The sequence below is a fragment of the Saccopteryx bilineata genome, chromosome 8, assembly GCF_036850765.1.
Source record: "Saccopteryx bilineata isolate mSacBil1 chromosome 8, mSacBil1_pri_phased_curated, whole genome shotgun sequence".
NCBI classification, from domain to species: domain Eukaryota; kingdom Metazoa; phylum Chordata; class Mammalia; order Chiroptera; family Emballonuridae; genus Saccopteryx; species Saccopteryx bilineata.
The window spans coordinates 82,427,998-82,454,595 of NC_089497.1; the positions used below are offsets into that span (position 1 = coordinate 82,427,998).

General features: G+C 37.4%; 1 protein-coding gene across 4 annotated transcripts in view; it reads right to left on the bottom strand.

The window, feature by feature from the left end:
• Positions 1–26,598, bottom strand: part of NLGN1 (neuroligin 1) — a 999,306-nt gene that overhangs the window by 746,375 nt on the left and 226,333 nt on the right. The window lies entirely within an intron of this gene.

Consider the following 26,598-nt stretch of genomic DNA (forward strand, 5'->3'; position numbering starts at 1 on the left):
CTATCAGTAGAGAAGAAATAGAAAAAACCATTAAAAACCTCCCCAAAAATAAAAGTCCAGGCCCTGACGGCTATACCAGCGAATTTTATCAAACATTCAAAGAAGACTTGGTTCCTATTCTACTCAAAGTCTTCCAAAAAATTGAAGAAGAAGCAATACTTCCAAACACATTTTATGAGGCCAACATAACCCTCATACCAAAATCAAGCAAGAATGGCACAAAAAAAGAAAACTACAGACCAATATCTCTAATGAATACAGATGCTAAAATACTAAACAAAATACTAGCAAATCGAATACAACAACATATTAAAAAAATAATACATCATGATCAAGTGGGATTCATCCCAGAATCTCAAGGATGATTCAACATACGTAAAACGGTTAATGTAATACACCATATCAACAAAACAAAGAACAAAAACCACATGATCTTATCAATAGACGCAGAAAAGGCTTTCGATAAAATACAACACAATTTTATGTTTAAGACTCTCAACAAAATGGGTATAGAAGGAAAATATCTCAACATGATAAAGGCCATATATGATAAACCATCAGCTAACATCATATTAAATGGCACTAAACTGAAGGCTTTCCCCCTTAAATCAGGAACAAGACAGGGTTGTCCACTCTCTCCACTCTTATTTAATGTGGTACTAGAGGTTCTAGCCAGAGCAATCAGACAAGACAAAGAAATAAAAGGCATCCATATCAGAAAAGAAGAAGTAAAGTTATCACTTTTTGCAGATGATATGATCCTATACATCGAAAACCCCAAAGAATCCACAAAAAGACTACTAGAAACAATAAGCCAATACAGTAAGGTCGCAGGATACAAAATTTACATACAGAAGTCAATAGCCTTTCTATATGCCAATAATGAAACAACTGAGAAGGAACTCAAAAGAATAATCCCCTTCACGATTGCAACAAAAAAATAAAATACTTAGGAATAAACATAACAAAGAATGTAAAGGACTTATATAATGAAAACTATAAACCATTGTTAAGGGAAATCGAAAAAGATATAATGAGATGGAAGAATATACCTTGTTCTTGGCTAGGAAGAATAAATATAATCAAGATGGCTATATTACCCAAAGCAATATACAAATTTAATGCAATTCCCATCAAAATTCCAATGACATTTTTTAAAGAAATAGAGCAAAAAATCATCAGATTTATATGGAACTATAAAAAACCCCGAATAGCCAAAGCAATCCTAAAGAAAAAGAATGAAGCTGGGGGCATAACAATACCTGACTTCAAACTCTATTATAGGGCCACGACAATCAAAACAGCATGGTATTGGCAGAAAAATAGACACTCAGACCAATGGAACAGAATAGAAAGTCCAGAAATAAAACCACATATATATAGTCAAATAATTTTTGATAAAGGGGCCAACAACACACAATGGAGAAAAGAAAGCCTCTTCAATAAACGGTGCTGGGAAAACTGGAAAGCCACATGCAAAAGAATGAAACTGGACTACAGTCTCTCCCCCTGTACAAAAATTAACTCAAAATGGATCAAAGATCTAAACATAAGACCTGAAACAATTAAGTACATAGAAGAAGACATAGGTACTCAACTCATGGACCTGGGTTTTAAAGAGCATTTTATGAATTTGACTCCAACGGCAAGAGAAGTGAAGGCAAAAATTAATTAATGGGACTACATCAGACTAAGAAGTTTTTTTTGTTTTTTTTTTTATTTATTGATTTTTTTTAAATTGATTTTTAGAGAGAGGGGAGAGAGAGAAGGGGGAGGAGCAGGAAGCATCAACTCCCATATGTGCCTTGACCAGGCAAGCCCAGGGTTTCGAACCGGCAACCTCAGTGTTCCAGGTCGACGCTTTATCCCACTGCGCCACCACAGGTCAGGCCCCAGACTAAGAAGTTTTTGCTCAGCAAGAGAAACTGATAACAAAATAAACAGAAAGCCAACTAAATGGGAAATGATTTTTTCAAACAACAGCTCAGATAAGGGCCTAATATCCAAAATATACAAAGAACTCATAAAACTCAACAACAAACAAACAAACAATCCAATAAAAAAATGGGAAGAGGATATGAATAGACACTTCTCCCAGGAAGAAATACAAATGGCCAACAGATATATGAAAAGATGCTCATCTCCTTTAGCTATTAGAGAAATGCAAATCAAAACGGCGATGAGATACCACCTCACACCTGTTCGATTAGCTGTTATTAGCAAGTCAGATAATAGCAAATGTTGGAGAGGCTGTGGAGAAAAAGGAACCCTCATCCACTGTTGGTGGGAATGTAAAGTAGTGCAACCATTATGGAAGAAAGTATGGTGGTTCCTCAAAAAACTGAAAATAGAACTACTTTATGACCCAGCAATCCCTCTTCTGGGTATATATCCCAAAAACTCAGAAACATTGATACGTAAAGACACATGCAGCCCCATGTTTATTGCAGCATTGTTCACAGTGGCCAGGACATGGAAACAACCAAAAAGCCCGTCAATAGATGACTGGATAAAGAAGATGTGGCACATATACACTATGGAATACTACTCAGCCATAAGAAATGATGACATCGGAACATTTACAGCAAAATGGTGGGATCTTGATAACATGATACGAAGCGAAATAAGTAAATCAGAAAAAACCAGGAACTGTATTATTCCATACGTAGGTGGGACATAATAGTGAAACTAAGAGACATTGATAAGAGTGTGGTGGTTACGGGGGGGAGGGGGGAATGGGAGAGGGATAGGGGGTGGGGAGGGGCACAGAGAAAACAAGATAGAAGGTGACAGAGGACAATCTGACTTTGGATGATGGGTATGCAACATAATTGAATGACAAGATAACCTGGACTTGTTATCTTTGAATATATGTATTCTGATTTATTGATGTCACCCCATTAAAAAAATAAAATTATTAAAAAAAAAAAATGTAAAAAAAAAAAAAATGTTTTACCCAATTAACTTAATTCCTCATTAACAGTCTCATAATTTTGAGGAAGACTAAATGTTATTTCAAGCTTTTGTTGATATAAAATATGTCTTCTAATTAATAACAGTAATGAAAAAATTAAAATAATAAAGAAAAATTATTTTGGGTATAGAAAGCACCCAAATAAAGAAAAAGAATTCAAATTTTATCCAGTTCCTCAAATGGCCTCGTGAGCATTAATTTCTGGGAAAAGTGTCTTCTGAAATTACTTTCTTCAAAAAAACTTTTCTTGTATATTCCTATGTGAAATACAGTAAAGATACAATAAATATTTATAACTGTTTTTCTCTTGTCACAAATAGTAAAATAAAAGAACCCAAAATTTCAATTGAAAACAAAAATGAAATAACATTGTTAAACAGTAAAGAGTTCTACTAATATGCCGTTATGCTTTATTAGATAACTAATGAGAATCAGTATCATAAGCAGGAGCTTCCTTGTCCTTTTCTGCAGAAACAGGGTAGCTTCCGAGATAATAACAACTCCCTGTCGACTTAGAAATTACTATCTCTGAACCCCATAAGTAAAAAAATAGGGATTATAACGCTCCTCACAGAAGGGGGCTGTGGCTAGAGAATGGCATGTGTATAAGAAGCAAGTGACAGATGAGAACATAAAATAACCTGTAGAAATTTTTGTTATTGTTCATAGCATTTTACAACTATTCTTGTTTTCAGGCAAAATAAATGCTCATGGATTTTGTAGAAAATGATTGAGAGCAGTTTTACTACTGAAGACCTTACTGTTTAAATGTGTTAATTTTAGAAAAGATCCAAACTTAAGTTTATCTATTTCTGTGTCACAGTAGAAATATTTCTGCGTTGTTTAGCAAAGCCCTTTCTTCTGTCCTCTCCATGTTCACGTACATGTCCTGTTACCATCTCAAGGGCTCCTCCCTGACTGTGCTTCTTCTGCCTGTCCATGTGAGCCCACTCTTCTGCCCCATCCTGGTCTACCTCTCTCCAGCTCCAGCCAGGATCTTCACAGGGAGAAACAATATCTCACAGCTCTTGTGTGCAGGCTTTCTCAGCCCCAACTCATAGTGCACACTCATAACAGAACAATCTTTCTAAAGCATAGTTCACATTAACAATAGTAAGTAAGTTGAATTGTAAATATACAAAATAATAAAATGTTTACTATGCATTTCCAAATATTTGTGCAAGACAGGAATTGTTAAATGAATCATAGTACATTCCTCCTACTACATATATATATGTAGACACACTTCACCTGCACCCCGACTGGGATCCACCTGCAAGGCCCCTACAGAGCAATGCTCTGCCATCTAGGGCATTGCTTCTTTGCTTGGCAATCGAGCTCTTATTAGTGCCTCAGGCAGAGGCCATGAAGCCATCCTCAGTACCTAGAACCAACTTGCTCCAATCAGCCATGGCTGCAGGAGTGAAATGGGGGGGGAGGGAAGCAAGGGGGGAGGGAAAAGAAGCAGATGGGCGCCTGTCCTGTGTGCCTTGACCAGGAATCAAACCCAGGATATTCACACACTCGGCTGATGCTCTACCATTGAGACCAACTGGCCAGAGCCTATATTTGTATTAAAAAATCAGTAAAAACAGATATGCCTTCTTGATGTGGGAAGAGGAATATAATTTATTGAGAAAAAGGCAAATTGTGGAATAAGATTTTTAATGTCACTCCATTTTGTAAATGAGTGAATTATATCTTTATTCACATGATAGATATTTGAAATATATATGTAAAACATATTACATGAGATATAATAACACATGTAAATACAGAGGTTTATGAATTTGTATATAATATCTGTGGAATGGGATTGGGGAACATGGGGAAGGAGATTTTATTTACTTATTTCTTTTATAGGGAATATAATGGGCACTTTGTCTAACATTTTTTGGTTTGGTTTTTCAATCATATTTTTTATATATGCTGTCAATAAATTACCTAGTGAAACTGAAAAAGTCAGTGAGGATTTTCACTTACTGTTTTATCCAATACTATAGTGACTACTCTAAAAAAAACAAAGATAATACTTTCAGGGATCATTTTTATAGTTCAAAATAACAAAGAAGAAGTATTTCCTTAGTAATTTAACATTAAGGCGAATAATATTTTTAAAAATATGAATTTAGGCAAAGTTACCTTAATGGCTGATTCAGCCGTAAGTAGATTGTCCTTCTTTTAGGAAGGAATTAAACAAGTTGTGATTTATTATATTATCTCAGAATTCTATTAAAATGAGCAACAGAACAATACCCTGCAGTTCTATTGTGAATATAAACTAATGCAAGTAGCTTATACCTAAAAAGTTTAACAAGCTACGGGAAATCAGAAAAGGTTATGTTAAAAAAAAAAAAGGCAGCCTAAAACCTTATTAGTTTGATGTAGTCCCATTTGTTGATTTTTTTCTTTTTTTTTTTTTCTTTTTCTTTTTTCATTTTTCTGAAGCTGGAAACAGAGAGAGACAGTCAGACAGACTCCCGCATGCGCCCGACCGGGATCCACCCGGCACGCCCACCAGGGGCGACGCTCTGCCCACCAGGGGGCGATGCTCTGCCCCTCCGGGGCGTCGCCATGTTGCGACCAGAGCCACTCTAGCGCCTGGGGCAGAGGCCACAGAGCCATCCCCAGCGCCCGGGCCATCTTTGCTCCAATGGAGCCTCGGCTGCGGGAGGGGAGGAGAGAGACAGAGAGGAAAGCGCCGCGGAGGGGTGGAGAAGCAAATGGGCGCTTCTCCTGTGTGCCCTGGCCGGGAATCGAACCCGGGTCCTCCGCACGCTAGGGATTTTTTTCTTTTGTTTCCCTTAAGCCATCAACAAAATAAAGACAACCCACTGAATGGGAGAACATATTCATATTCACCAATACATCTGATAATGGTTTAATATCCAAAATTTATAAGGGACTTATAAAACACAACACCAAAAAACAAACAATTCATTCAATTAAAAAATGGGCAAAGAATCTAAATAGACACTTCTCCAAAGAGGACATACAGATGGCCAATAGATGAAAAAATATTCAATGTCACTAATCATTAGAGAAATGGAAATTAAAACCACAATGAGATATCACCTCACACCAGTCAGAATGGCGCTCATCAACAAAACAACACAGAATAAGTGCTGGCGAGGATGTGGAGAAAAGGGAACCCTCCTGCACTGCTGGTGGGAATGCAGACTGGTGCAGCCACTGTGGAAAACAGTATGGAGATTCCTCAAAAAATTAAAAATGGAACTGCATTATAAACCAGCAATTCCACTTACAAGAATTTCTCTGAAGAAGCCGAAATACTAATTCAAAATAATGTATGCACCCCTGTATTTGTTACAGCATTATTTACCATAACCAAGATTTGAAAACAACCAAAGTGTCCGTAAGTAGATGAGTAGATTAAAAAAAAAACTTACACAATGGAATACTACTCAGCCACAAAAAAGGCAGAAAATCTTACTCTTTGAGACAATATGGATGCACCTGGAAAGCAATAAGCTAAGTGAAACAAGCCAGTCAGAGAAAGACAAATACCATGTGATTATTCATATGTAATAGCTAATGAACAAAATGAACTAACAAGCCAAACAGAGACAGACTCACAGAGAGCACGCTGACAGCCTCAGGGTGAAGGGTTGGGTGAGAAGGGTGGAGGACTGAGCATAAAAGAAAATAAAGAGAAAAAACTTATAGACATGAACAATGGTGCAGCGACTGCTGGGGGAGAGGATGGAGGTGTTGGAGGGGGGTACGGGGGAAACGGTGATGGATGGAGACTTGACTTCAGTTGAATACATAATACACTGTAGAATTGGGCATCTAAAACCTGTATAATTTTGTTAACAGTGCCACTTCAAGAAACTCAATAATAATAATAAGGGAGAAAAACCAGGCCAATCTATACTCTTTTCTTATAAACACTGTACTGCTAAATGAGCATTTCTTAAAAAAAAAAAAAAAAAGAAATCAGTAGTTTCTTTTTGTTGTAAAGTTTAATTTTCTTCACCTGATAGTCCATACCAGAAATCCTTTTCTCAGAGAAACTGTTTTTAAAAGTTTAGAGGACTGGGCTTCCTTCATCGCTGGTAATTTTCCTGCCTGTCACTGCAGTTGTCCACATAAAACCTCTGTGTCCATCTTTGAATGCTAAAATAAGTGTTTGAATTAGATACTTCTAAAGTTCCTTCCATGTGTGAGCCTCTGGGCTACAAAATTCCTCTTTCCAGGAATTTACAAATTATCCCACTCCTATCATATTGATTGGAAACAGCTAGCTTGTCAATAATATGAATGAAGGTCACGTACATGTGGCTAAGAGCATACATACTACAGGAAATCTAACCTCCTGAGGAGGAGTACATTAGAAATGCTAAAAGAAGGACAAAGTCGCTGCAGGTGAGCTTAGACCCAGAGAAAGCCAAGAAAGCTGGCAGGTGCCAAACCACGGAGAGTAGTATATGAACAGCCAATAAGCACTCCAGGGCAGTTTTTAAATGGAGTCTACAAAAAGATGTTTATATAATCAGTCAATTAGAAAGATATCTATTTTAGCCAAAGGGTCACCAAAGTTCACCCCTGCCAATCCTTAGCTCACACCCCACCCCTTCAAAGGCTGTGTGTCTCGAACAGTAAAAACTAGTCCTTAAAGTATATCCTACAAGGTTTCTATTATCTGGCCCCTATTTCTCAGATTTTAGCTCCCAAATACAAATCTTTCATTTTATAATTATACAAATCTTTCATTGTATAAAAGTAAAAACTACTGTAAATGCAGCAAACACACTTCTGGCCACCGAAGAAATTTTCTTGAAGCAATTAGAGCAGATACTAACTGTATTCTGAGAGCAGGTACTAACTGTATTCTGAGAGCAGATACTAACTGTATTCTGAGAGCAGGTACTAACTGTATTCTGAGAGCAGATACTAACTGTATTCTGAGAGCAGATACTAACTGTATTCTGAGAGCAGATACTAACTGTATTCTGAGAGCAGATACTAACTGTATTCTGAGAGCAGGTACTAACTGTATTCTGAGAGCAGATACTAACTGTATTCTGAGAGCAGGTACTAACTGTATTCTGAGAGCAGATACTAACTGTATTCTGAGAGCAGGTACCAAAAGTAGTCTCATCCCAACTCTTCTTTAAATGACAACAACTAGAAAAACATCCCTCAAGGGAATCCTCCGTATTTGTCAAAAATCCTACTTGTGTACCTAGTGAACCCACATTATTAAAGAAGCACAAATGTCTGAGCCTCTTTCACGTGGCTCTTAATCCCAAGAGAGAAAGACTAGCCAGTAGGAGCCTTAGTCAACTATAAGAAAATTCTGCCTCACTGAGCTTCTTAGATCAAGCAAATACTTAGGCCCCCATCTGGTATTCAAATAGCTAATGGTTGATGGACTGAATTCTCTGACCTTCACCTGAACATGAAGCATAAAATGACAGAGCTAAAGTAAACCAAGGCCCTTCTGTTCTGTGGCACTGAGTTACAGTCATTCTCTGAATGGGTATATATAGACCGTTGACAAAAGCATCCTTTCTGATAAAATAAATTCACAGTGACTTCAGGCATTTTTCATTAAGACTAGATAGAATACACCAAAATTTTTGAAAGGGAAGCAAGATGAAATTCTTTATCCTAGTCTTAGAAATTTCATAGCTGTTTCACAGACATTCTGGGTGTGTGTGTGTGTGTATGGGGGGGGGGGGGTTGTGCAGAACAAATGTTTGCACACCATTTGGGAAGCCCCATATTGTAACCAAAATATCTAGCAAAAATTCAAGAAGTACTAGTGTTATGTACAGCATACTAAACCCATTTCTAATGATGCTGCCCTCAGCAAAATGATTTTTTTTCCCTTTAGGAGAAAGAAACTTTATTTCCTACAATCTGAAATGCTCATGATAGACATTGCAGATGCCTCTGAAAACAAACTTCTATGTTGTCAGCATATCATGAAGATTGAAGGCTGTCTCCTAACACCAGTAGATTTAAAGTTTATGACAGCATTTCTATTATAAAAACCATTTTCTGGGGGTTTATAACCCAGCTGTAGAGAATCTGCTCCCAGATCAAATTTTGTAAGTTTCAGAAAGGAGAAAAATATTAAAGTTCATTATGAAACAAAAATCATTCTAAACCACATCTTGAAATTGTAAATTATAAAGACATAATTTTCAAGGCTTTTGTACCACAACTTAATTTTAATATATAATTCAAGAAAAACCATGACCAGAAGTTTATGGGGTGATTTTCACCTATTCAGAAGGCATGTTGAAAAGTAACTTCGAGTCAATAACTGTCATTCTAGAGAGGATTTTACTCCTAGTTAGACTGCATTTATTTTGTAACTATGGATATAGGTAACTACAAATATCTCTACTTACTGACTTATCAAAAGATACTATACTTCCAAAACAACTCTGGGATAAAAACCAACTTTTGTGAAGTGCTAAGAGAAAAGTAAAATCCTTGCTTTTGATAGCACCTCTCTCTTTCTCACATATACACACAAATTCACAGAAATACTTGCTCTTCCCCCACACCCTGTGCATACATATAAATACACAAATAAGTACCTACGTGCCAAGCACAAAAACTTTTGTTGTTTTGGACTTTTCAGGAAAGTTAAGTACCAATATAAATAAGAGGGAGGAAAAAAGAAATTTAAACCCCAAAGATGTACAGAATCTACACTTAGAAAAGATATATGAATAGTATCATAAACAATATTTTTTCCAAACCAGGATTCTGTACTCTCTGCATGTATGAATTCTCTACATACTTGGTTGACAGGATATCCCTTACTCAGTGATCATTCAATAGAGAGTTGTTAATAATAATAATTTGAACCACATATTTGATTTAAAATAACCAGAATGGACTTGTCTTTCCCAAATTATTCATATCTAAAACTCTCAATTCAGTTACCAATCAGAAAGATCATTGAGAAGGCCAAGATATCTTGTCATACCTTCATGTCCTGAGAAGGCAACTTACCTACTGGTTTTTATCTTGGAATTTTCTCTGAAGGTCCAATCTGGACAACTTTCACCAAACCATCTCTCTTCTTGGCCTTCATGTTTTTACTATATCTATCAAATCTCATTGCTCCCAAGAGTTTCCCTCCCCAACCTCAGGTAACTCTAATATTTGCATACAATGTTAGTTGGAGTAACAAAGCCAAGAGGTTTAAGGCACTTGAAAGAAAATTTACCCCCTAGCTGGTTGGCTCAGCCGAAGAGTGTAGACCTGGCTCATGGAAGTCCCAAGTTTGATTCCTGGTCAGGTCACAAAGGAGAAGCAACCATCTGCTTCTCCACGCCTCTCTCTTCTTTCCCTCTCTCTCTCTCTCTCTCTCTCTCTCTCCCCCTTCCTTTTCCCACAGCCATAGCTCTAATGGTTCCAACAAAGTTGGTCTTGGAGGCTGAGGATAGCTCCACGGCCTCGCCTCAGACATTAAAATAGCTTGGTTGCTGAGCAACTGAGCAGCATCTCTGGATGGGTGGACCAGTGACCCCAGAAGGGCAGAGTATCACCCAGATAGGGGGCTTGATGGGTGGATCCCAGTCTGGGCACATGTGGAATCTGTCTCTCTGCCTCCCTGCATCTCACTTATTTAAAAAAAAAAAAGTTTAACAAGCAAAGCATGTCAGAAGAATATTGCTCCTACAATAGGGAAACATGCAAGAAGAGAACTTCTAAAGAAGACTGATGTCTACTAGGACATGTCCTTGCAGAGGTAATAAATAGATCTTACAAAGGATTGCAAGTCTTTCTGTGGAACAGAAGACATTCTGAAGGATGATAATATTAAATAAGGATGATGTTAAAATGGATTACTGCACCCCCCAAAAAGGGTGAGGAGTGAGAATCTACTTATGAAAGGCCTGTAGAATTTTCCTGAAAGAAATATACGACTACTTGATTTTAGAGAAAATGCAGAACAGTGCCATCCATACATATTTAATATAGATTTTGATTGTTTTTTCTTTTACATTATACCCAGCTTTATTTTGAAATGACCTTTGGTTTTATCTACTTAAATAATGCAGACTTACACCCAAATTAAAGAAAAGCAGGTAAGAGTGTGAATAATTACACTTAAGGATTCAAAAGCTTCAAATTTATTACTTTAAGAAGATTACTGTTCACTGTTCATGATGCCAACAGGGGGAAACATTAACTTCATGCCTTGAAAATCTTCCTCACACTTTAGAGAGAATATCAGCCATTTAAGTGTCTCCCTGAAAATACTTTCTCCTTGTCTGTGTAGACTTGGTAATACCTTCCAAAACAGCTAAGTTTCTCAAGTACATTTGACGTGACTCTGCCTTTGTTCCCTTTCCCAGGCATGGCTCCTAAGTAACTAAGAAACATAATTTATTCTAAAGATATGCATTTTTTTTCTTTTCCTTTATCTCTAAAAAAGAAAATCTTCTCAAACAACTCTTGCCTTCTTTAACTTTCAGCATTTTTCAATTTCTGAATTTTTGGTATACACTATCAAAAAAAATCTTTTTTTAGAAAAGTTAAAAAAAACTATTGAATTTTGAAGCCTTTTTCAACTATAATTATTCAAGTCTGATAAAGTCTGAAATGGAGATTGATTTCTTCAGTGTTTTAACAGAGTCAAGCCTTTTTTGAAGCAGTGAGGGTACAGATACTGAAGCCAGCAATGTGAAATAAGATGTGAACGAGTTGGAGATAAAGGGATTAGTTATGCATATTTGATTCAAAGAGAGTTGTCTAGTAAAAACTTGATATACAATTTGCTGAAAGGCTTTTATCTAAGGATTCCCATGCTTCAAATAACCTTTCATTGACTATTTTAAAACTTGTTACATGGCTCTTTTCTTAAATCAAAATTATTATTTTCTTTGTGTAATAAAAGATAAGTCTCTAAATAAAATGTTCTTTTTTAATTTGAAAAGTATTTGCTAATTAAAAAGGTAATGTCTATCGACATTTTGCTATTCTTGAAGTCTAATTTTGAGGAACTTCAAGATGTTGTTTGCCAACCTAATTACATTAGCTCAACCTCAGTGTGGGAATACAGTTCATGTGTAAGGAACTAATTAGATTCTCCTGTTTAGCACACTTATCAAAAAAGAGAGAGATAGAGCAACAAGATATTCCACAACTCAGCCATGTCCTTCACCATTGCAATTAAATTGAAAAATAAAGAAAAAAATAATTATAGAGTCCAAAAATTGCTTATACAGCAATAGCAGTCATTTATATCATATAATGTTCTGCAAAGTATTTTGATCTCACTAAGTAATTAAAAGACTACATCCAGTTTCTTAGACAAAATTTTAGTTACATCAGGACCCAAACAAGTTAATTTCTTAAAAAAGTAAAAATTTAACTTAAAATATCTCTAAGATTCTTCCCTGTGATATTATTCCACAACTACACATTTTACATATTAATTTAACATATATTTAAAACTTTTATTTGCATTATCCTCTAACTCCTTTCTTTATGTACATATTTATACAAACTTATTATATGTAACATTACAGCCACACACCAATAAGTTGTTCTGCACAGCTTGGATGCTCAATGACTACTGTTGAAAGGCAAAATCTAATGCATTTTCGCATGAATTTCTGGTACAAAACTTATTAATCATAACAAGAATAACAGAGAGGTTTTGTGGGGAGGGGTTCCCAGCTGAGTGGCTCATAAGGTTATTATTATTATTATTATTATTTTTGTATTTTTCTGAAGCTGAAAATGGGGAGAGACAGTCAGACAGACTCCCGTATGCGCCCGACCGGGATCCGACCGGGATCCACCCGGCACGCCCACCAGGGGCGATGCTCTGCCCACCAGGGGGCAATGCTCTGCCCCTCCGGGGCGTCGCTCTGCCGCGACCAGAGCCACTCTAGTGCCTGGGGCAGAGGCCAAGGAGCCATCCCCAGCGCCCGGGCCATCTTTGCTCCAATGGAGCCTTGGCTGCGGGAGGGGAAGAGAGAGACAGGGAGGAAGGAGGGGGGGGGGGGGTGGAGAAGCAAATGGGCGCTTCTCCTATGTGCTCTGGCCGGAAATCGAACCCGGGTCCCCCGCACGCCAGGCCGACGCTCTACCGCTGAGCCAACCGGCCAGGGCTCATAAGGCTCATAAGTGACATTCTCATATCTGGAGACAAGAACCAAAAACAGTCTCTACTAAGAAAAGCGTGTTATGTAGTAAGGTTATCTGGGAGGTGAAGAATTCAGCCTGTTCCAATAAGCACAGGCTGCAGAAAGCTTACTTACCTAGGCAGGCCAGGCTCAAGTTAGTAAGAATAATTTCACTGTCTAAAGTTCCAGCTATGCAAATGACAGAAGCTGAGAACAATACCAGACAGGAAGAGAAGCAAGCACCACATAAAGGAGAAAGAGACTAGAGTCAGGTACATCAACAAACCTCCGGGAGACAGCAGAGGAATTCAGACAATTGCTGAATGACTTCTCTTGGAATGATTTCTTTGGTTGAACAGGCAACAGATTTTTTTAAAAATCTAATCTGGAAAAAAAAAAAGCATAGCCAACTGCTTGAATAATTTAAATCAGAAATTTTCAACCAGTGTGCTCCATCACATTGGTGTGCCACATAAATTTTTAAAACATGTAATACCTAAAAATAAAATAAAATAAACATGTAATACCTGATTATTTAGTCAAAGGCACTGAACTCTCTTCCCTTATATTGTCAAATAAAAAATGAAACAGCCAACACAACCATCCAGGAAGAATTAATCAAAATTATACCTACTTATTTTTGTCAGATTGGAAAAATATACTATTTTGGCATGCTGCAGAATTTTAGTAGTTTATGTGTGCCCTGAGATAAAAAAAAAAGTTGAAAATTGCTTATTTAAAGCATGAGTCCTTGTGAGAAAAAAGTAAGCAAAATAAGTAACATATACCTTCCTAAAATTAGAAAAAACTTAAGCTGCTATCAAGAAAACCATGAATAAAAAAATAATGACCTTCAAATAAGAGGTTTATACCAAGAGCAATACTAAACTTATTTGCTACAAATGAAAAAAAAAATCAATACTCATTGAGATGATGGAATGTTGCAAATAAATATTTTGACTATAGTTTAATATGCTAGAAAATCATAAATTGCAAATGTTTCCTTATAATGTGTTTAACTTAAAACCATGGAAGATCAGAGTAAAGAAAGAAAAACAAGAACGAATGTATTACTATTAATGACATTGGTTTCCTCCCGAGCCAGTCTTAGGAAAATGTTTTTGTTTCCCAGTCAATGGCTTCCAAGAGATCCCAAAGGAAATCTACCTTTCTCTCCCAGAGGGATTGTTTGGCCATTTGTTGCAGCAGCTAGTTTTTGAAGGCACAGAATAGATTATGAATCATCAACACAGTCTTAGGAAATTATCTGAAATGTCAACAGCCATAATGGTCAATTTAAAATCTCTAAAAACAAACCTTGTGACAAGTTTGTAAGCTGAGAGTCATAAAAACAACTAATAAAAATATTTCCAAATGATTAAGTCATTTTTCATAAACCAATTCTAGAATAGTTGGGAGTATGTGGCCAATCTGGTATATATCTTTGGGAGAAAATATGGCAAACATTAGTTCCACAAACAAAGCGATCTTATCTATGTATCTCTCAGAAAAAATATCAGCAAGGGCACCCCACATAAAATAGCCTCTGATAGATTGTTTTAAATGCCTTTTGCTTTACTTTTAAAGTATTGATGGTAAATTTTCTGAAAAAAAAATCTGTAAAGAGTTTGTTAAATTTTATGTTACTATAAAAATGTCTGAAATTTAAAAAATTATTTGATATATTGTATTCAAATAAATTTATTTATTTATTTTAAATTTTATTTATTTAATTTTTAGAGAGGAGAGAGAGAGAGAGAGAGAGAGAGAGAAAGGGAGGAGCAGGAAGCATCAACTCCCATATGTGCCTTGACTAGGGAAGCCCAGGGTATCAAACAGGTGACCTCAGCATTCTAGGTCGACGCTTTATCCCACTACACCACCACAGGTCAGGCCTAAATTTATTTATTGTAACAATTTCTAGCTATTATCTTTTAAAATAAAAAATTTTCAAAAATTTAGACACTGAATTTTTACTCAAATTTGAAAATTCGAGATGATTTTTATCTTTCTTCTGCTGATACAATGTTCATTCTCCAGCTGCTTGGTCCCAAATGGTCATTATTAATCAATGATAGCTCTTTAAATTTTAACTTACATTTTAAAAATTAAATAAAATTAAATAGTTTCTCAGTCACATTAGCCATGTCTTGAGTGCCTCCCAGCCACACGCAGCTAGTGGCTGCCACATGAGTCAGAGCAGATAGAGAACATTTCTGTGAGTGCAGAAAGTTCTAAGTACTGACCTGCAGGTTATGAAAGGAGAGGGAACTTTATGCATTTGAATATATTGTGAGAGAGACGCTAAATTAAATGCAATTATCAAAGTTGTATTTCTAGCTACAAAAAAATGAATCACACTAAATCTTAAATATATTTCTATCATCCCTTTTATGATAAGCAAGTCCACAGTGCTATGAGTCAGTTTATTTTGATTTTGTACTGAGTTTTTCCAGCTGGAATTTGTATCTTCAGACTCCTTACAGACTTCCTGTGTTGTATTATCCACGCCAAGGTTTTCTTGGCAGATTCAGGTGAATAGTCAGGTAAGTTATCTTTTAATTAACATATTTTCTTAATATTGTATCACTAACTAAAATAAGGATTATGAGTTAAGCCATAAATGTTGAAAAACAAGTTATTTAATAAATGGTTCATTATTTGCAGCTTGAAACACACATGTATTTTGTGTTTTCTAAAAGAGAAAAGGGTAAGACAGACAATCATGCTATAGCCACATGGACATATGAACTGGAGAAGATGCAGAACCATGAGTAAATAAATACACGCATCCATGTAAACAAATTAACTCAAAGTAACAAGCAAATCCAAATTTTTTTTTATTCAACAGCAATCTGAGCAAAAACACTAGGGTGGTGGTTATGGTATATGTGTGTCCCTGGAGGGTGGCAGCAGGGGAAAAAAACAATTTTTCCAAAATCTACAATCACAAAATACCCGTTCACAGCTCAGAAATGGTTCACATTAGCTTATCTCTAGATATTTTTTTCTAATTTATGTAATGTCATTTCTTTACCTCACTTATTCACCATTCTAATTCACCTGTTCTTTTTTTTTTTTTTTTTTTTGCCATAAAACAAGAAGGGGAAAAATTAAAGGGGAATGTTTCTTCTAAGAGTGATAGCCCCAGTCCCCAGATGACAGAATCAGTCTGCTAAATACTTTTTTAAACATAAAAGAGTAAATCCAAAATTAGTTGATGATTCTTTTATTGGAATCAAGGAAATGGCAACTGGCTAAAGTTAAGAATTTGTGATTCACACGTTCTCCACAAATTTCTGACCAAATTGATGTGGATGTAATCTCTGACAATTACTGTAGAGATCAAGAAGATTCTCACTGTAATACATATTATCCTCACAATACATGTTATCCTCACAAGCCTCTTATAAAGCTACTTGGATACCCTCAAGGGGAAAAATGTATTGATAAATAAAGAGAGAGATACATAGAGACAGAGCATAAAATATAAAAGAATTATTAACCATATAGTCCTAGTGAAAAATATTAAACAACCTTTGAGCTATAAATTAGTCTTGGAAACACTACCATTGGTTGCCTAATATTCTCTATGTTCTATTATAATTAATTAATTAAATTACAGTAGCTTTTGATTGTTCTTAACTCTCATGCACTTTTGTTTACAAAATATTACACAGCACAGCTAGCTGATTTAAGAGAGTACCTGGCAGATATAACTAAGATATACCAATATAATACCACACCTAATTTATTTAAATTGGTATTCTAAGTCTTTTTAAATATAAAGAAGAAAATGTATCTTAAATGTAGCCTTAATTCATTGTAAGACATGGGAGCAGACATCTGCAACAGTTTAGTTTCTTGGAAACAAGAAAAAACATCAACAGGAGCATGACAAGAAAACATTAAAGATGGCATTTAAACTGTTGCAAGAAATGAAACAAGCTCATGCTCCATTAAATCCATGCATGAAGTGAACTCATCCTTCTCTCTAGAATTCTTGGTGAGTCAGTAAAATAGGCAGAGAAAATTCAGATGGGTATTAACTCTTTTATCCACTGCAATTGCCTTTTTTTTCTTCTATAAAAACCTGAATGTGAAATATGAAAATGGTTCTAGAAGTCACAGAGCCCAAACCCTTATTTCACACAAATGAAAACTGAAGCCCAAAGTGGTGGCTGACTTGCTCAAAGTTACACAGCAATGCAATGCCAGGGCCAGAACAGGAAGCCATAAATCTGGCCATAATTCTTTCCACAGCTGATTGTTGGCAAGAGGCCAGTGGGCCCAGCCCCTTCCCCAGAGTACAAAACCAAGTTAATAATGCTTTGTTGCCAATCCTTTGGAGCATTTTAAACAGATACCAGGGGGACCTCAGGAAAATTTAAATATTTATAAGATTTTTTAAAAATTACTGACCAACTACTTGTCTGATGACACAATTATAATAAAAGACTATTAACCAAGTCTCAGCCTCCTGGGACATGAATCTAACCAAAGATAACTACCAAATTAATATCCGTAAAACCGTTTTAATCATGTCACTCTTATGCACAAACATCTCGTGGCTCCCTTCTGCCTACCAAATTAAATGTCAAATACTCACAGTGTCATTCAAAGTCCTCCACAAAAGTCCCAGTCAATCTTTCCTTCCTGGTACCTCCCACCTGTTTCCAAGCCCAACTCCAGCTACAGGACAGTCATAGCCCTCTTCTCTCCCACCTCCATGCCTCCCTTTGCATGGCAGAAGGGTGTATTACATTAGGTCCCCTTAAATCCCATCAGTTTCTGCTTGTCCACTCTAATTTCATCCAAAACACAGTCACAATTAAATATAATTCCTCCTTCCTTGTAAGCCACCAAAACCTCGTTTTTTTTTGTTTTTTAGTGAACATTATTACCACATTCCCTTACATTTACAAATGCATGTACCTGCTCTAACATACTTTTTCATTAGACTGAGCTCCTTGATAACACAGTCAGTTGGCTCTCCTGCTGTTGATGTTCAATAAGTATTGTTGACTTCCATGCCAAGGTGTTGTTTTAAGGACAGAATACACAAGACTTAATGTAACCTTCACTAAGGTTAACCTTCACTGCAGTTTATATGGAAGCCATGTTAGAGGCAGGCTACCAACTTGGGCAGGCAAGTAAAAGGTGAATTAAGAGGAAGAAATATATGTTGCTATAGAATAGTGATGAGCCGGACTGCCAGCATTTTGGGTTTCAGGAATAGTCATACTCTGGTTCTTCATTCTGCTGAGCTTCCCTGGGACTCAACACTCCCTTGGGGACAGGACGCATTTAGAAGCTCTGTGAACTCTTTCAGCATAATTAGTGCACTGAAGAAGTCATTGGTTTAATGATCTGGAAGGCTGTATGCAACTCCACTAAGGCCTGTATCTGTTATTGGGCAGCAAATATGGCAACTGGCTGTGTTTACTAATTAGGTGAACTAGTAACTTTGTTCACTGCTTTATTTTTCAGAAATCTTAATAAGTAATTTTCCTAACTGAATTATATTATGAAATGTGATCAGTATGATCACTTGACAAATGGGACCTTTAATTTTCCTAAAATCTCAAAATGATGTGATTTTTTCCCCCTCTTTTTCTCCTGGGACTATTTTCCTTCTTCCAGCAGGTCAGCATCAAAAAGCAATCTGGGCATTCTGTCATGCTCCGATCTTGCCAGAGTTTCCTGACATTGCTTTAGATAATTTTCTACTTCACGTCCTACATTCTGTATTCTCAGGCTTTCACTGAGGTTTATGTGGTTTTAATGAGTCAGGTGTACACATCTCAGAAAGCAACCTTACTGGTCCCATCTGCATTTCTCAAAGCAAGGCATGCAGCTCCACTGATTTTGAGTTCTCTGGGTCCATTCCACTTCCCTGCAAATAAACACAGCACTTGATGTGAACAGTTAAATAGCTGGAAAAACAGGCCGAGTCTGTGTAATTGCCCTTGTATACATTCCTCAATCTTGGCTTGTCTGTGAGAATTATACTCACACAGCCTATGGCAGTGGGTGGCCTTTCTTCTGAGTGAAGTATTATGCACCTTATTCATTTCTCTTTGGGAAATCTAGCACTATACACAGCTCAGAAATGACAGTAATAGAGAAATCTTAGCGCAGATAATGTATCATCTTCTTATCCACTCTTTGGTAAAAAATGAATGCAGAATTTTTTTTTCAGAGTATTTCTTTGTGTTGATGAGGTTACTATTTGATTTGAACACACTACAAAAGCATAAATAGTTTTTCTCATACTTTCATACTGATAAGAATAAATACAACAATGGTAAATTTATTCAATGAGAAGATTTTGTTGAAAATTTCACAAGCTTATCTATTCCCGGAGTAGACCTGGAAATAGGTTTTGTTAGCAACATCACCTTCCTCTGGGACATATAGTCTCCAATCTGCTGTCAACCTTGCCAATTTCTCCCTGCTCACTGTTGACATCCATATTTGCAATCAATTTCCAATTCTTTTTTGAAATGGCTCTCAAATCCATCATCTTTTTATTTATACTTCAGCCATTTTTATATAAACTGTAGGGCCATCCCTTCTCATATAATTTCCTTTCTTATAATCTAAATTATCCGCCCTTCCTGCTCCTTGTAGATCGTCCTCTGAAAAACCACACTCCTTGTTACCACATTGCCTTGCCAAAAAAAATCATTAGTACACACTAGTTGATAGTAAAACCACTCTTCTTGGCCTTCTGATGTTGTACTACAACCAATATTTCATTACAATTCAATGTCTTCTGTGATATAAGGATGCTCACTGCCCCCAGACTTTGCTAACTGCTATGCCTTTTCTTCTGCTGGATGAAAGCTGACTTCTGAGAGTCTTCTCATTCTTCCAAGCTAATCTAAAATACTGTCTTTTTTTAAAAACTTTTCTGATTCACACCCAACTTGATGAGTTCTTGAATTCTACAAGTTCTTGAAGATCTACAACATTCATCCCCCACCCTCGTGACCTCTCTAGTCTTGTAATAGATGTAACTGGTTACTTATAATTTGCCTTCACAGTAGATTTCAAGTACCTGAGTGCAGCACATGTATGTGTGGTATGTAAGCGTGTGTTACTAATTTGTACAGACTGGATTTGTATTTTGATATCTAGCATAAAGCATGCCACACAGTGCTCCAAAAATACATGTTGAATTCAATAAATATGTATTTTCTGAGTTACCAGTGTTCTGAAAAATTGTTTATTTGTTGTGTTAATAGTATAAATCTACATAAATTATGCACCTATCCGTTCTTTTTAGCAATTAATATTTAACTAAATGATTCTGTTTTTCTTTTCTGTTGACAGTTTGTGATTTGCCCCCATGCATGTCTTTCCCCTCATTTTCCAGCTTTCCCGATCCCAGCACTGGTTAGAGTTATGACTCGCCTCTGTCTCACTGCCTCACTTCCCTGTCATCTGTCTCTGTCTTGTCCTGAGATACCTATCTCTCATTCCAGTTCTATTTTTAAAAGATTACTCATTAAAATAAATATGTGTGTGGCATTATTTTCAAGAGTTTACATTACATTTGGCATAGATGAGATAAAAATTTGCTCAGTGTTTCATTTTGTCCTTGAGTTTGTTTTCTGAAGCCTTTTTTGTTTCTTTTTATCTTTCTCCTCTGCCACTGGCACTTCCCATTGTCTCAATCATCATTTCTTTATTCTAACTCACTCTCCATCATATACCTCCTTCCTCAGTCCTAGTGAAGAAGTCGTGTTAGAGCAAGCTGGTTAGGGCTAGTAAGGACTCCAGTGAGGGTCAAGAGGAAACGTTCTGGCCAGTGAGATCGCAGGCTGCATCCCTCTTCTGACTTCGCAACTACCGTCAACACCTCAGTCTTGTGGAGATGCCAATGAACACTTCTTATTCTATTTCCTCTTTTCTACACGCAGCTGTCACCTTTGGAAATGTCCAAGGTCATCGACACACCACTGCAATTATCTTTTACTTGTCTCTACTATGGACTTTGACCCTTGGATTCTGTCATTTATGTTGTCAGAAAGAACATTCTAAAGTGCTCTCCTGATCATGCCAAGCTTTTGCTTGAAATTTTTAACAACTTGCCATCCAAACCTCCCAGCTCCTCAGACCCAGAGATCTGGAAGCTGCTTCATCCAGGCTTTTCTATTAGAGCACTCTCTGTCTACATGCTGCCCTCTGCCTGGACAAGCCTCCCACAGCATCCCAGAAAATCCTCTTCCTCAGGCGAGGGGCCACATCCTCATTCTTCACAGTACATTTCAAGCAAGATTATAGCAATAAAACCTTTTGTCATTATCTCCCATCCAAGATAGGACTGACCAGTTCCTCCTTCAAGCAGCATCCTACCCTACAAATACTTCACTTACGTCTTTCACAGCCCCTCCAACATTTCTTACACTCAGCAGCTAAGGGCAGAATCAATGGAATTAAGGGGCTTGGCTTTGAATTCTGGCTCTGCCATTTTCTAGCTATAGAAACTTATGTAATTTATGTAGCCTATCTGTGCCTCATATTCTTAGTCAGTACAGTGGGAATACTAATAATAACAACAATTTCATATGGCTTTTGTAAATTAAATAAGTTAATACAGTCATGCACCACATAATGATGTTTTAGTCACAGTGGACCTCACAGTCAACAGAGGTCCCATAAGATTCTAATGGAGCTAAAAAGTTCCTATTGCCTAGTAATATCACTGTCATAAAGTTATATCACAATGCATTACTCACCTGTTTGCTGAGATGCTGGTGTAAAGAAACTTACTGTGATGCCAATCACATCAAACTATAGTATATACAATTATGTATAGCACATAATATGTGATAATGATAACAAATGAACATATTTACTATATACTACACTATACTGTGTATCATTATTTTAGAGTGTAATCCTTCTACTTATAAAAAAAAGTCTACTATTTAACAGTATGCAGTGTTATCTTGGCAGCAGCCTCATACATCTTGTGTTTACTATTGCATCATTTTTCTCTGTATTTGATTTAATCTCATGTTGTTTGTTCATCATGACCTAACAATGCATTCCTTGAAGTGTTTACTCCTCACTAAGCAACACATGACTATATAAAACCCTTAAAAGAATGGCCACTACAAAATAGGCTCTATATAAGTGGTAGCTATTGAGGAGCCACTGAGCCATTTCACCCACAGGTGTTGTAAAGTACCAAAGGCTATAGAATTAATATTAATATTTTAAGAGACTTGGAGAACATTTTATTAATTTGGGTTAAGGTGTGCAGAGAAATTGTGAGAGTAGTCTCTATACTGTGTGATTGGCATGACCAGGATGGCCCTTGGCATTGTATTGTAAATGCAAAGGAGAGGAAAACATGGATCCCCAGACATTCCACCACATCTGTGGGGGAAAAGGGTGAATGGCTAGCCAGGTACAGGGAGAGAAAAGCCAAAATAAACCTTTTCTCATAGCAATGAGCCATTTGCAGGCATTTGTCCCCACCAAAACTACCTCTCCTATGTAAATGCGTGTGTGACTCTGGACAGAGAGATAGCAGATAAACACTAGATAATATAGGAATGCCTTTAATATGTAAAGAGACATCTTTCTACCATTGTGTTGGCTTGTAAATTTTGTTTTCTCCAAAATAATGTATGGCTTGCAAATTGAATGTGGTCCTATCATGTTAAAGGACATATGACTATAACCAATAGTGGTAAGGGGCTCCTAATTACAATTTTTGCTTCTGTACTTCCCACTTACAAAACTATAAAAACTAAGTAGAACAAAGGGCCAGCGCGCTCTCCCTCAGATTTCTGTCGGAGCTGCTGCCGCTTGGCCAAGCTAAACAATAAAGCTTTGGTGTGTAAACTATGGACCTTATTTCTGTCTTTTATGTTTTGGGTCCCTCCGAATTTGGCTTAACACTATTACAATAATTATTTTTTTATCCCTTGCTTGATTGTTCCTATAGGCTAATACCATATCTAGTTGTTTTTATCTTGTGTCTATCATAGTTCCCAGGACATATTAGACACTTAATAAGTGTTTCATGAGAGAATGAACAAATACATGATAATAGGCATACGTCAAAAAAAACAGATCTTTAATTCCCCCAATTTAGAGCATGTCCTTTTCCCATTGTTCCCTGTAGATATAAAGGGAATTGTAAGGGTATAAACACAAATGTTTATATTATTTTAGTTAAGAGTTTTAAACAGATTTTTCAACATGCACAGGGGCTTTTATTCTCCTATCTTTTCTAATTATATGAGCATCTATGGGTATGCAGCATGGAAAAACTGCCAGCAAACCAGGAAGCAGGACTGGCTGCATAATTTGTGGGACTGAGTGCCAAATAGAAATGCAGAATCCCGTGTTCAGAAATTGTTATGAATTTCAAAGTAGTGACAATGGCGCATTTAAACAAGTGTGGAGATGTTCTGAGCCCAGGGATCAGTTCGACAGCAATAATCGCCTTTCCGTGAAGCCAGCTGTGCCAGGAATCTAACACTCTCTTCTCCATCAGCTTCACCATGTTCAGAGACATGGATCTAGTCTGCGGCATCGCCAGTTTTGTCTCTCCAACTAGACTGAGGTTCTAGGTCTATGATGCTCTTATTATGCATCTCCACTCTGAACCACTCAGGTCCAGCCTCCATCATCCACTAGAAAAGCCACTGGCCTCTCCATTTGTCTCAGTACTCTAAGCTGTCCATAAGCTGTCATGCTCAGAATATTTCTTCATTTTCAACCATTCATTGGGCACCAACCATGTTCCCAAACTCTGCCTGTGGTGCTGCACATACAGTAAGGTACTGTAAAGCCAGGAGCCACAGCCAGAGCCACTATCACAGCAGCCTGGCCCATGCAGGTTCGCATTGGATTCGGACAGTCGGTAAAGAAACAACGGAGCTACAAACTGGTGGGCCATAGTCTTTAATCCTAGCTTGCACTTGGTGGGCAAGTAAAAATACACACTGGGCTCCAAAACCCAGTCACATTCAGTGCTCACAAAGCCACTGACTTATCCGAGTTTCCTAGAATCAAAGATTTCTAGCTCACCAGCCTTATTCTCCTCAGTTCCCCATCTCCTTCCTTATCCCAGATACAAACTCTACACAAACTGGCATCTCACTCAGCACTCCGCCATCTTGGCTGCTTCTCCTGGCATCCTCCACGTGGCCTTTCTCTGCTCTCTGCTCTGCTCTCTCCTCTAATGATCCCAGGAACCAAGAGCAAGTTCCAGTTCTACCCCTATTTTATAGTGTAGCTTCACAACCTCTATTCCAATATACAAAATAGGGAAGTCTCTAATACAGTCACTTCTCTGAGGCATGATTGGATTGTACCACCCCACATCAAGACGGGTGGGAGAGGCTTAATCCCAAAACCAAGCCCCAGGCTACAATGATCCTGTCTGCCCCCAACACACATTAATATCACCTGGGCGACGGCATCTTTAACAAAGTGAGCATAATACATTTTATCCGCCCAACAGGTACCATTCTTTGGTTGGCCCAATTTTATAAAGTGATTCCTGACTTTCTCTGGGAAAGCTGGCAGTTGCTAATATCGATTAAAAGAAGAAAAAATGAAATAACCATCTAGATGCATGTGCACGTTAATGATGGTATGAACCAACTAAAGACCAAATCGTAAGGTAAGAAAGCCCAGCACATGGTATGGAGAAAACCCCTTAAACAAACCTAATTAGGCCTCTTCTTCCATCACCTAGCCCTCAGGCTCTGCCTCTTCAGTACCCCAAATGCCACACCTTAGCAGAAAGAAACAGGAGTGAGAAGGCTATCCCAAAGGCAGGTGGCAGGACAAGCACAAAGAAAGTAAAGTGACTACAAGAGAAGATAAATTTGTCATGGGTTGGAAGCTGGGGTTGTACAAGAGGAAAAGGAAATTAAATTAGCAGGTGGAAAGGAAAAATGAAGCTTTTGGTCTGGAGAAGAAAAATCATCTTCATGCTCCTATTACACAAATGCACTGTTGGCGTCCTGTATTAAAATATAAATTCAGTACAGAGGCAATAAGGCTGGAAGTAATGTGCACAGGCAGTGAGCCAGAAGCTTAGGCTGTTGGCAGCCGCTCAGCCCTGAGGGCCCTGCAACAGAGTCCAGGTTACATCTGTCAGACACTGAGCCACTGAACACTGTTATTTCTTAGTCAAGAACTCTGATGCTGGCTTGGAAACTTTCTTCATTTTGGGAGCCATCAACAAATAGTGATTGCAGAGTAGAGAGAAAGGGAATATACTTCTACTTGGTATGTCTGGTGAGGAATGACTCCAGGTGTAGTATTACTCAGATCAATGCAGACGGTGTAAGGTGAAGGCTCTCTCCAACAAAGTACATTATTTCGTAAGGTTGTTTATGTTTTCAATGAATATTTATTAAATCTCATGTGAGTGCCGGGGACACAGGAGTGCAGAAGAGAAGTGTTCTTCTGGGGCAGATGGGGAGTAAATATGTAAACACATAAATGAACAATAACTTCATATAAAAATTAAAACATAATGAAGGAAATAGTCAAAGAGATGTAAAGAAAATACAACTGGAGGAAGAGGGTGAGGTGAGAAGATCTTAATAGAGAGCTCAGCCCAGGTTGCTTAGACAAGGTGACATTTTGTCAAGACTTGGATTATAAGACTTAGGAAAAGAGGTAGATGCTGTACATTTAAGGTAGAAGAAACAGGAAGTGTCAAGGTCCAGAAGTAGGACAAATACTGGTTATTCCAATAACCAAAAGGAGATCAGCAAGACTAGAAAGTAGAGAGCAAGGGCAAACATATCATGACAGTAGATTGCAGAAGTGGGAAGGAGTTATTATATAAGATTTTATGGCCATGAGTCCAATGTTTCTGCTAAAAGCAACAGGAAATTCCTGAAAGAATTAAAAAGAAGTAATATAATCTGAGTTTAGACTTTAAAGTAAGATTCACACTGGCTGCCATGTATAGAATGAATTGCATGAACAGGATCAGAAATAATTCCTTGTAAAGCCAGTAGCCATGGCCACCATCACAGGGCCTGTGTGAATCAGGTTTGCATTTGATTCGGACAGACGGTAATGAAACAACAGAGCCAAGAACTGGTGGGCCAGTAGCTTTAATCCTAGCTTGCACCTGGCAGGCAAGAAATACACACAGTGGGAAAACACTTCCTTTCCATTCAGGGCTCCTAAAGCCACTGATTTATCCAAGTTTCCTAGAATCAAAGGTTTGTACCTCACCAGCCTTATCCACCTCTGTTCCCTATCTCCTTCTCTCGGCACAAACTCTTTTCTCCTTCAGCACTCTGCCATCTTGGCTGCTTCTCCTCTCCTCCACATGGTCTTTCTCTGCTCTCTCGTATAGTGTAGAAATCAAAACCTTTAATCCAATATACAAACAAGGAAGTCTCTGATAAAAAAAACAAACCACTTATCTGAGGTATAATAAGATTCCTCAAGAGAGTGCACCCCTCCCCCCACTATGCAACAGTCAAGGGT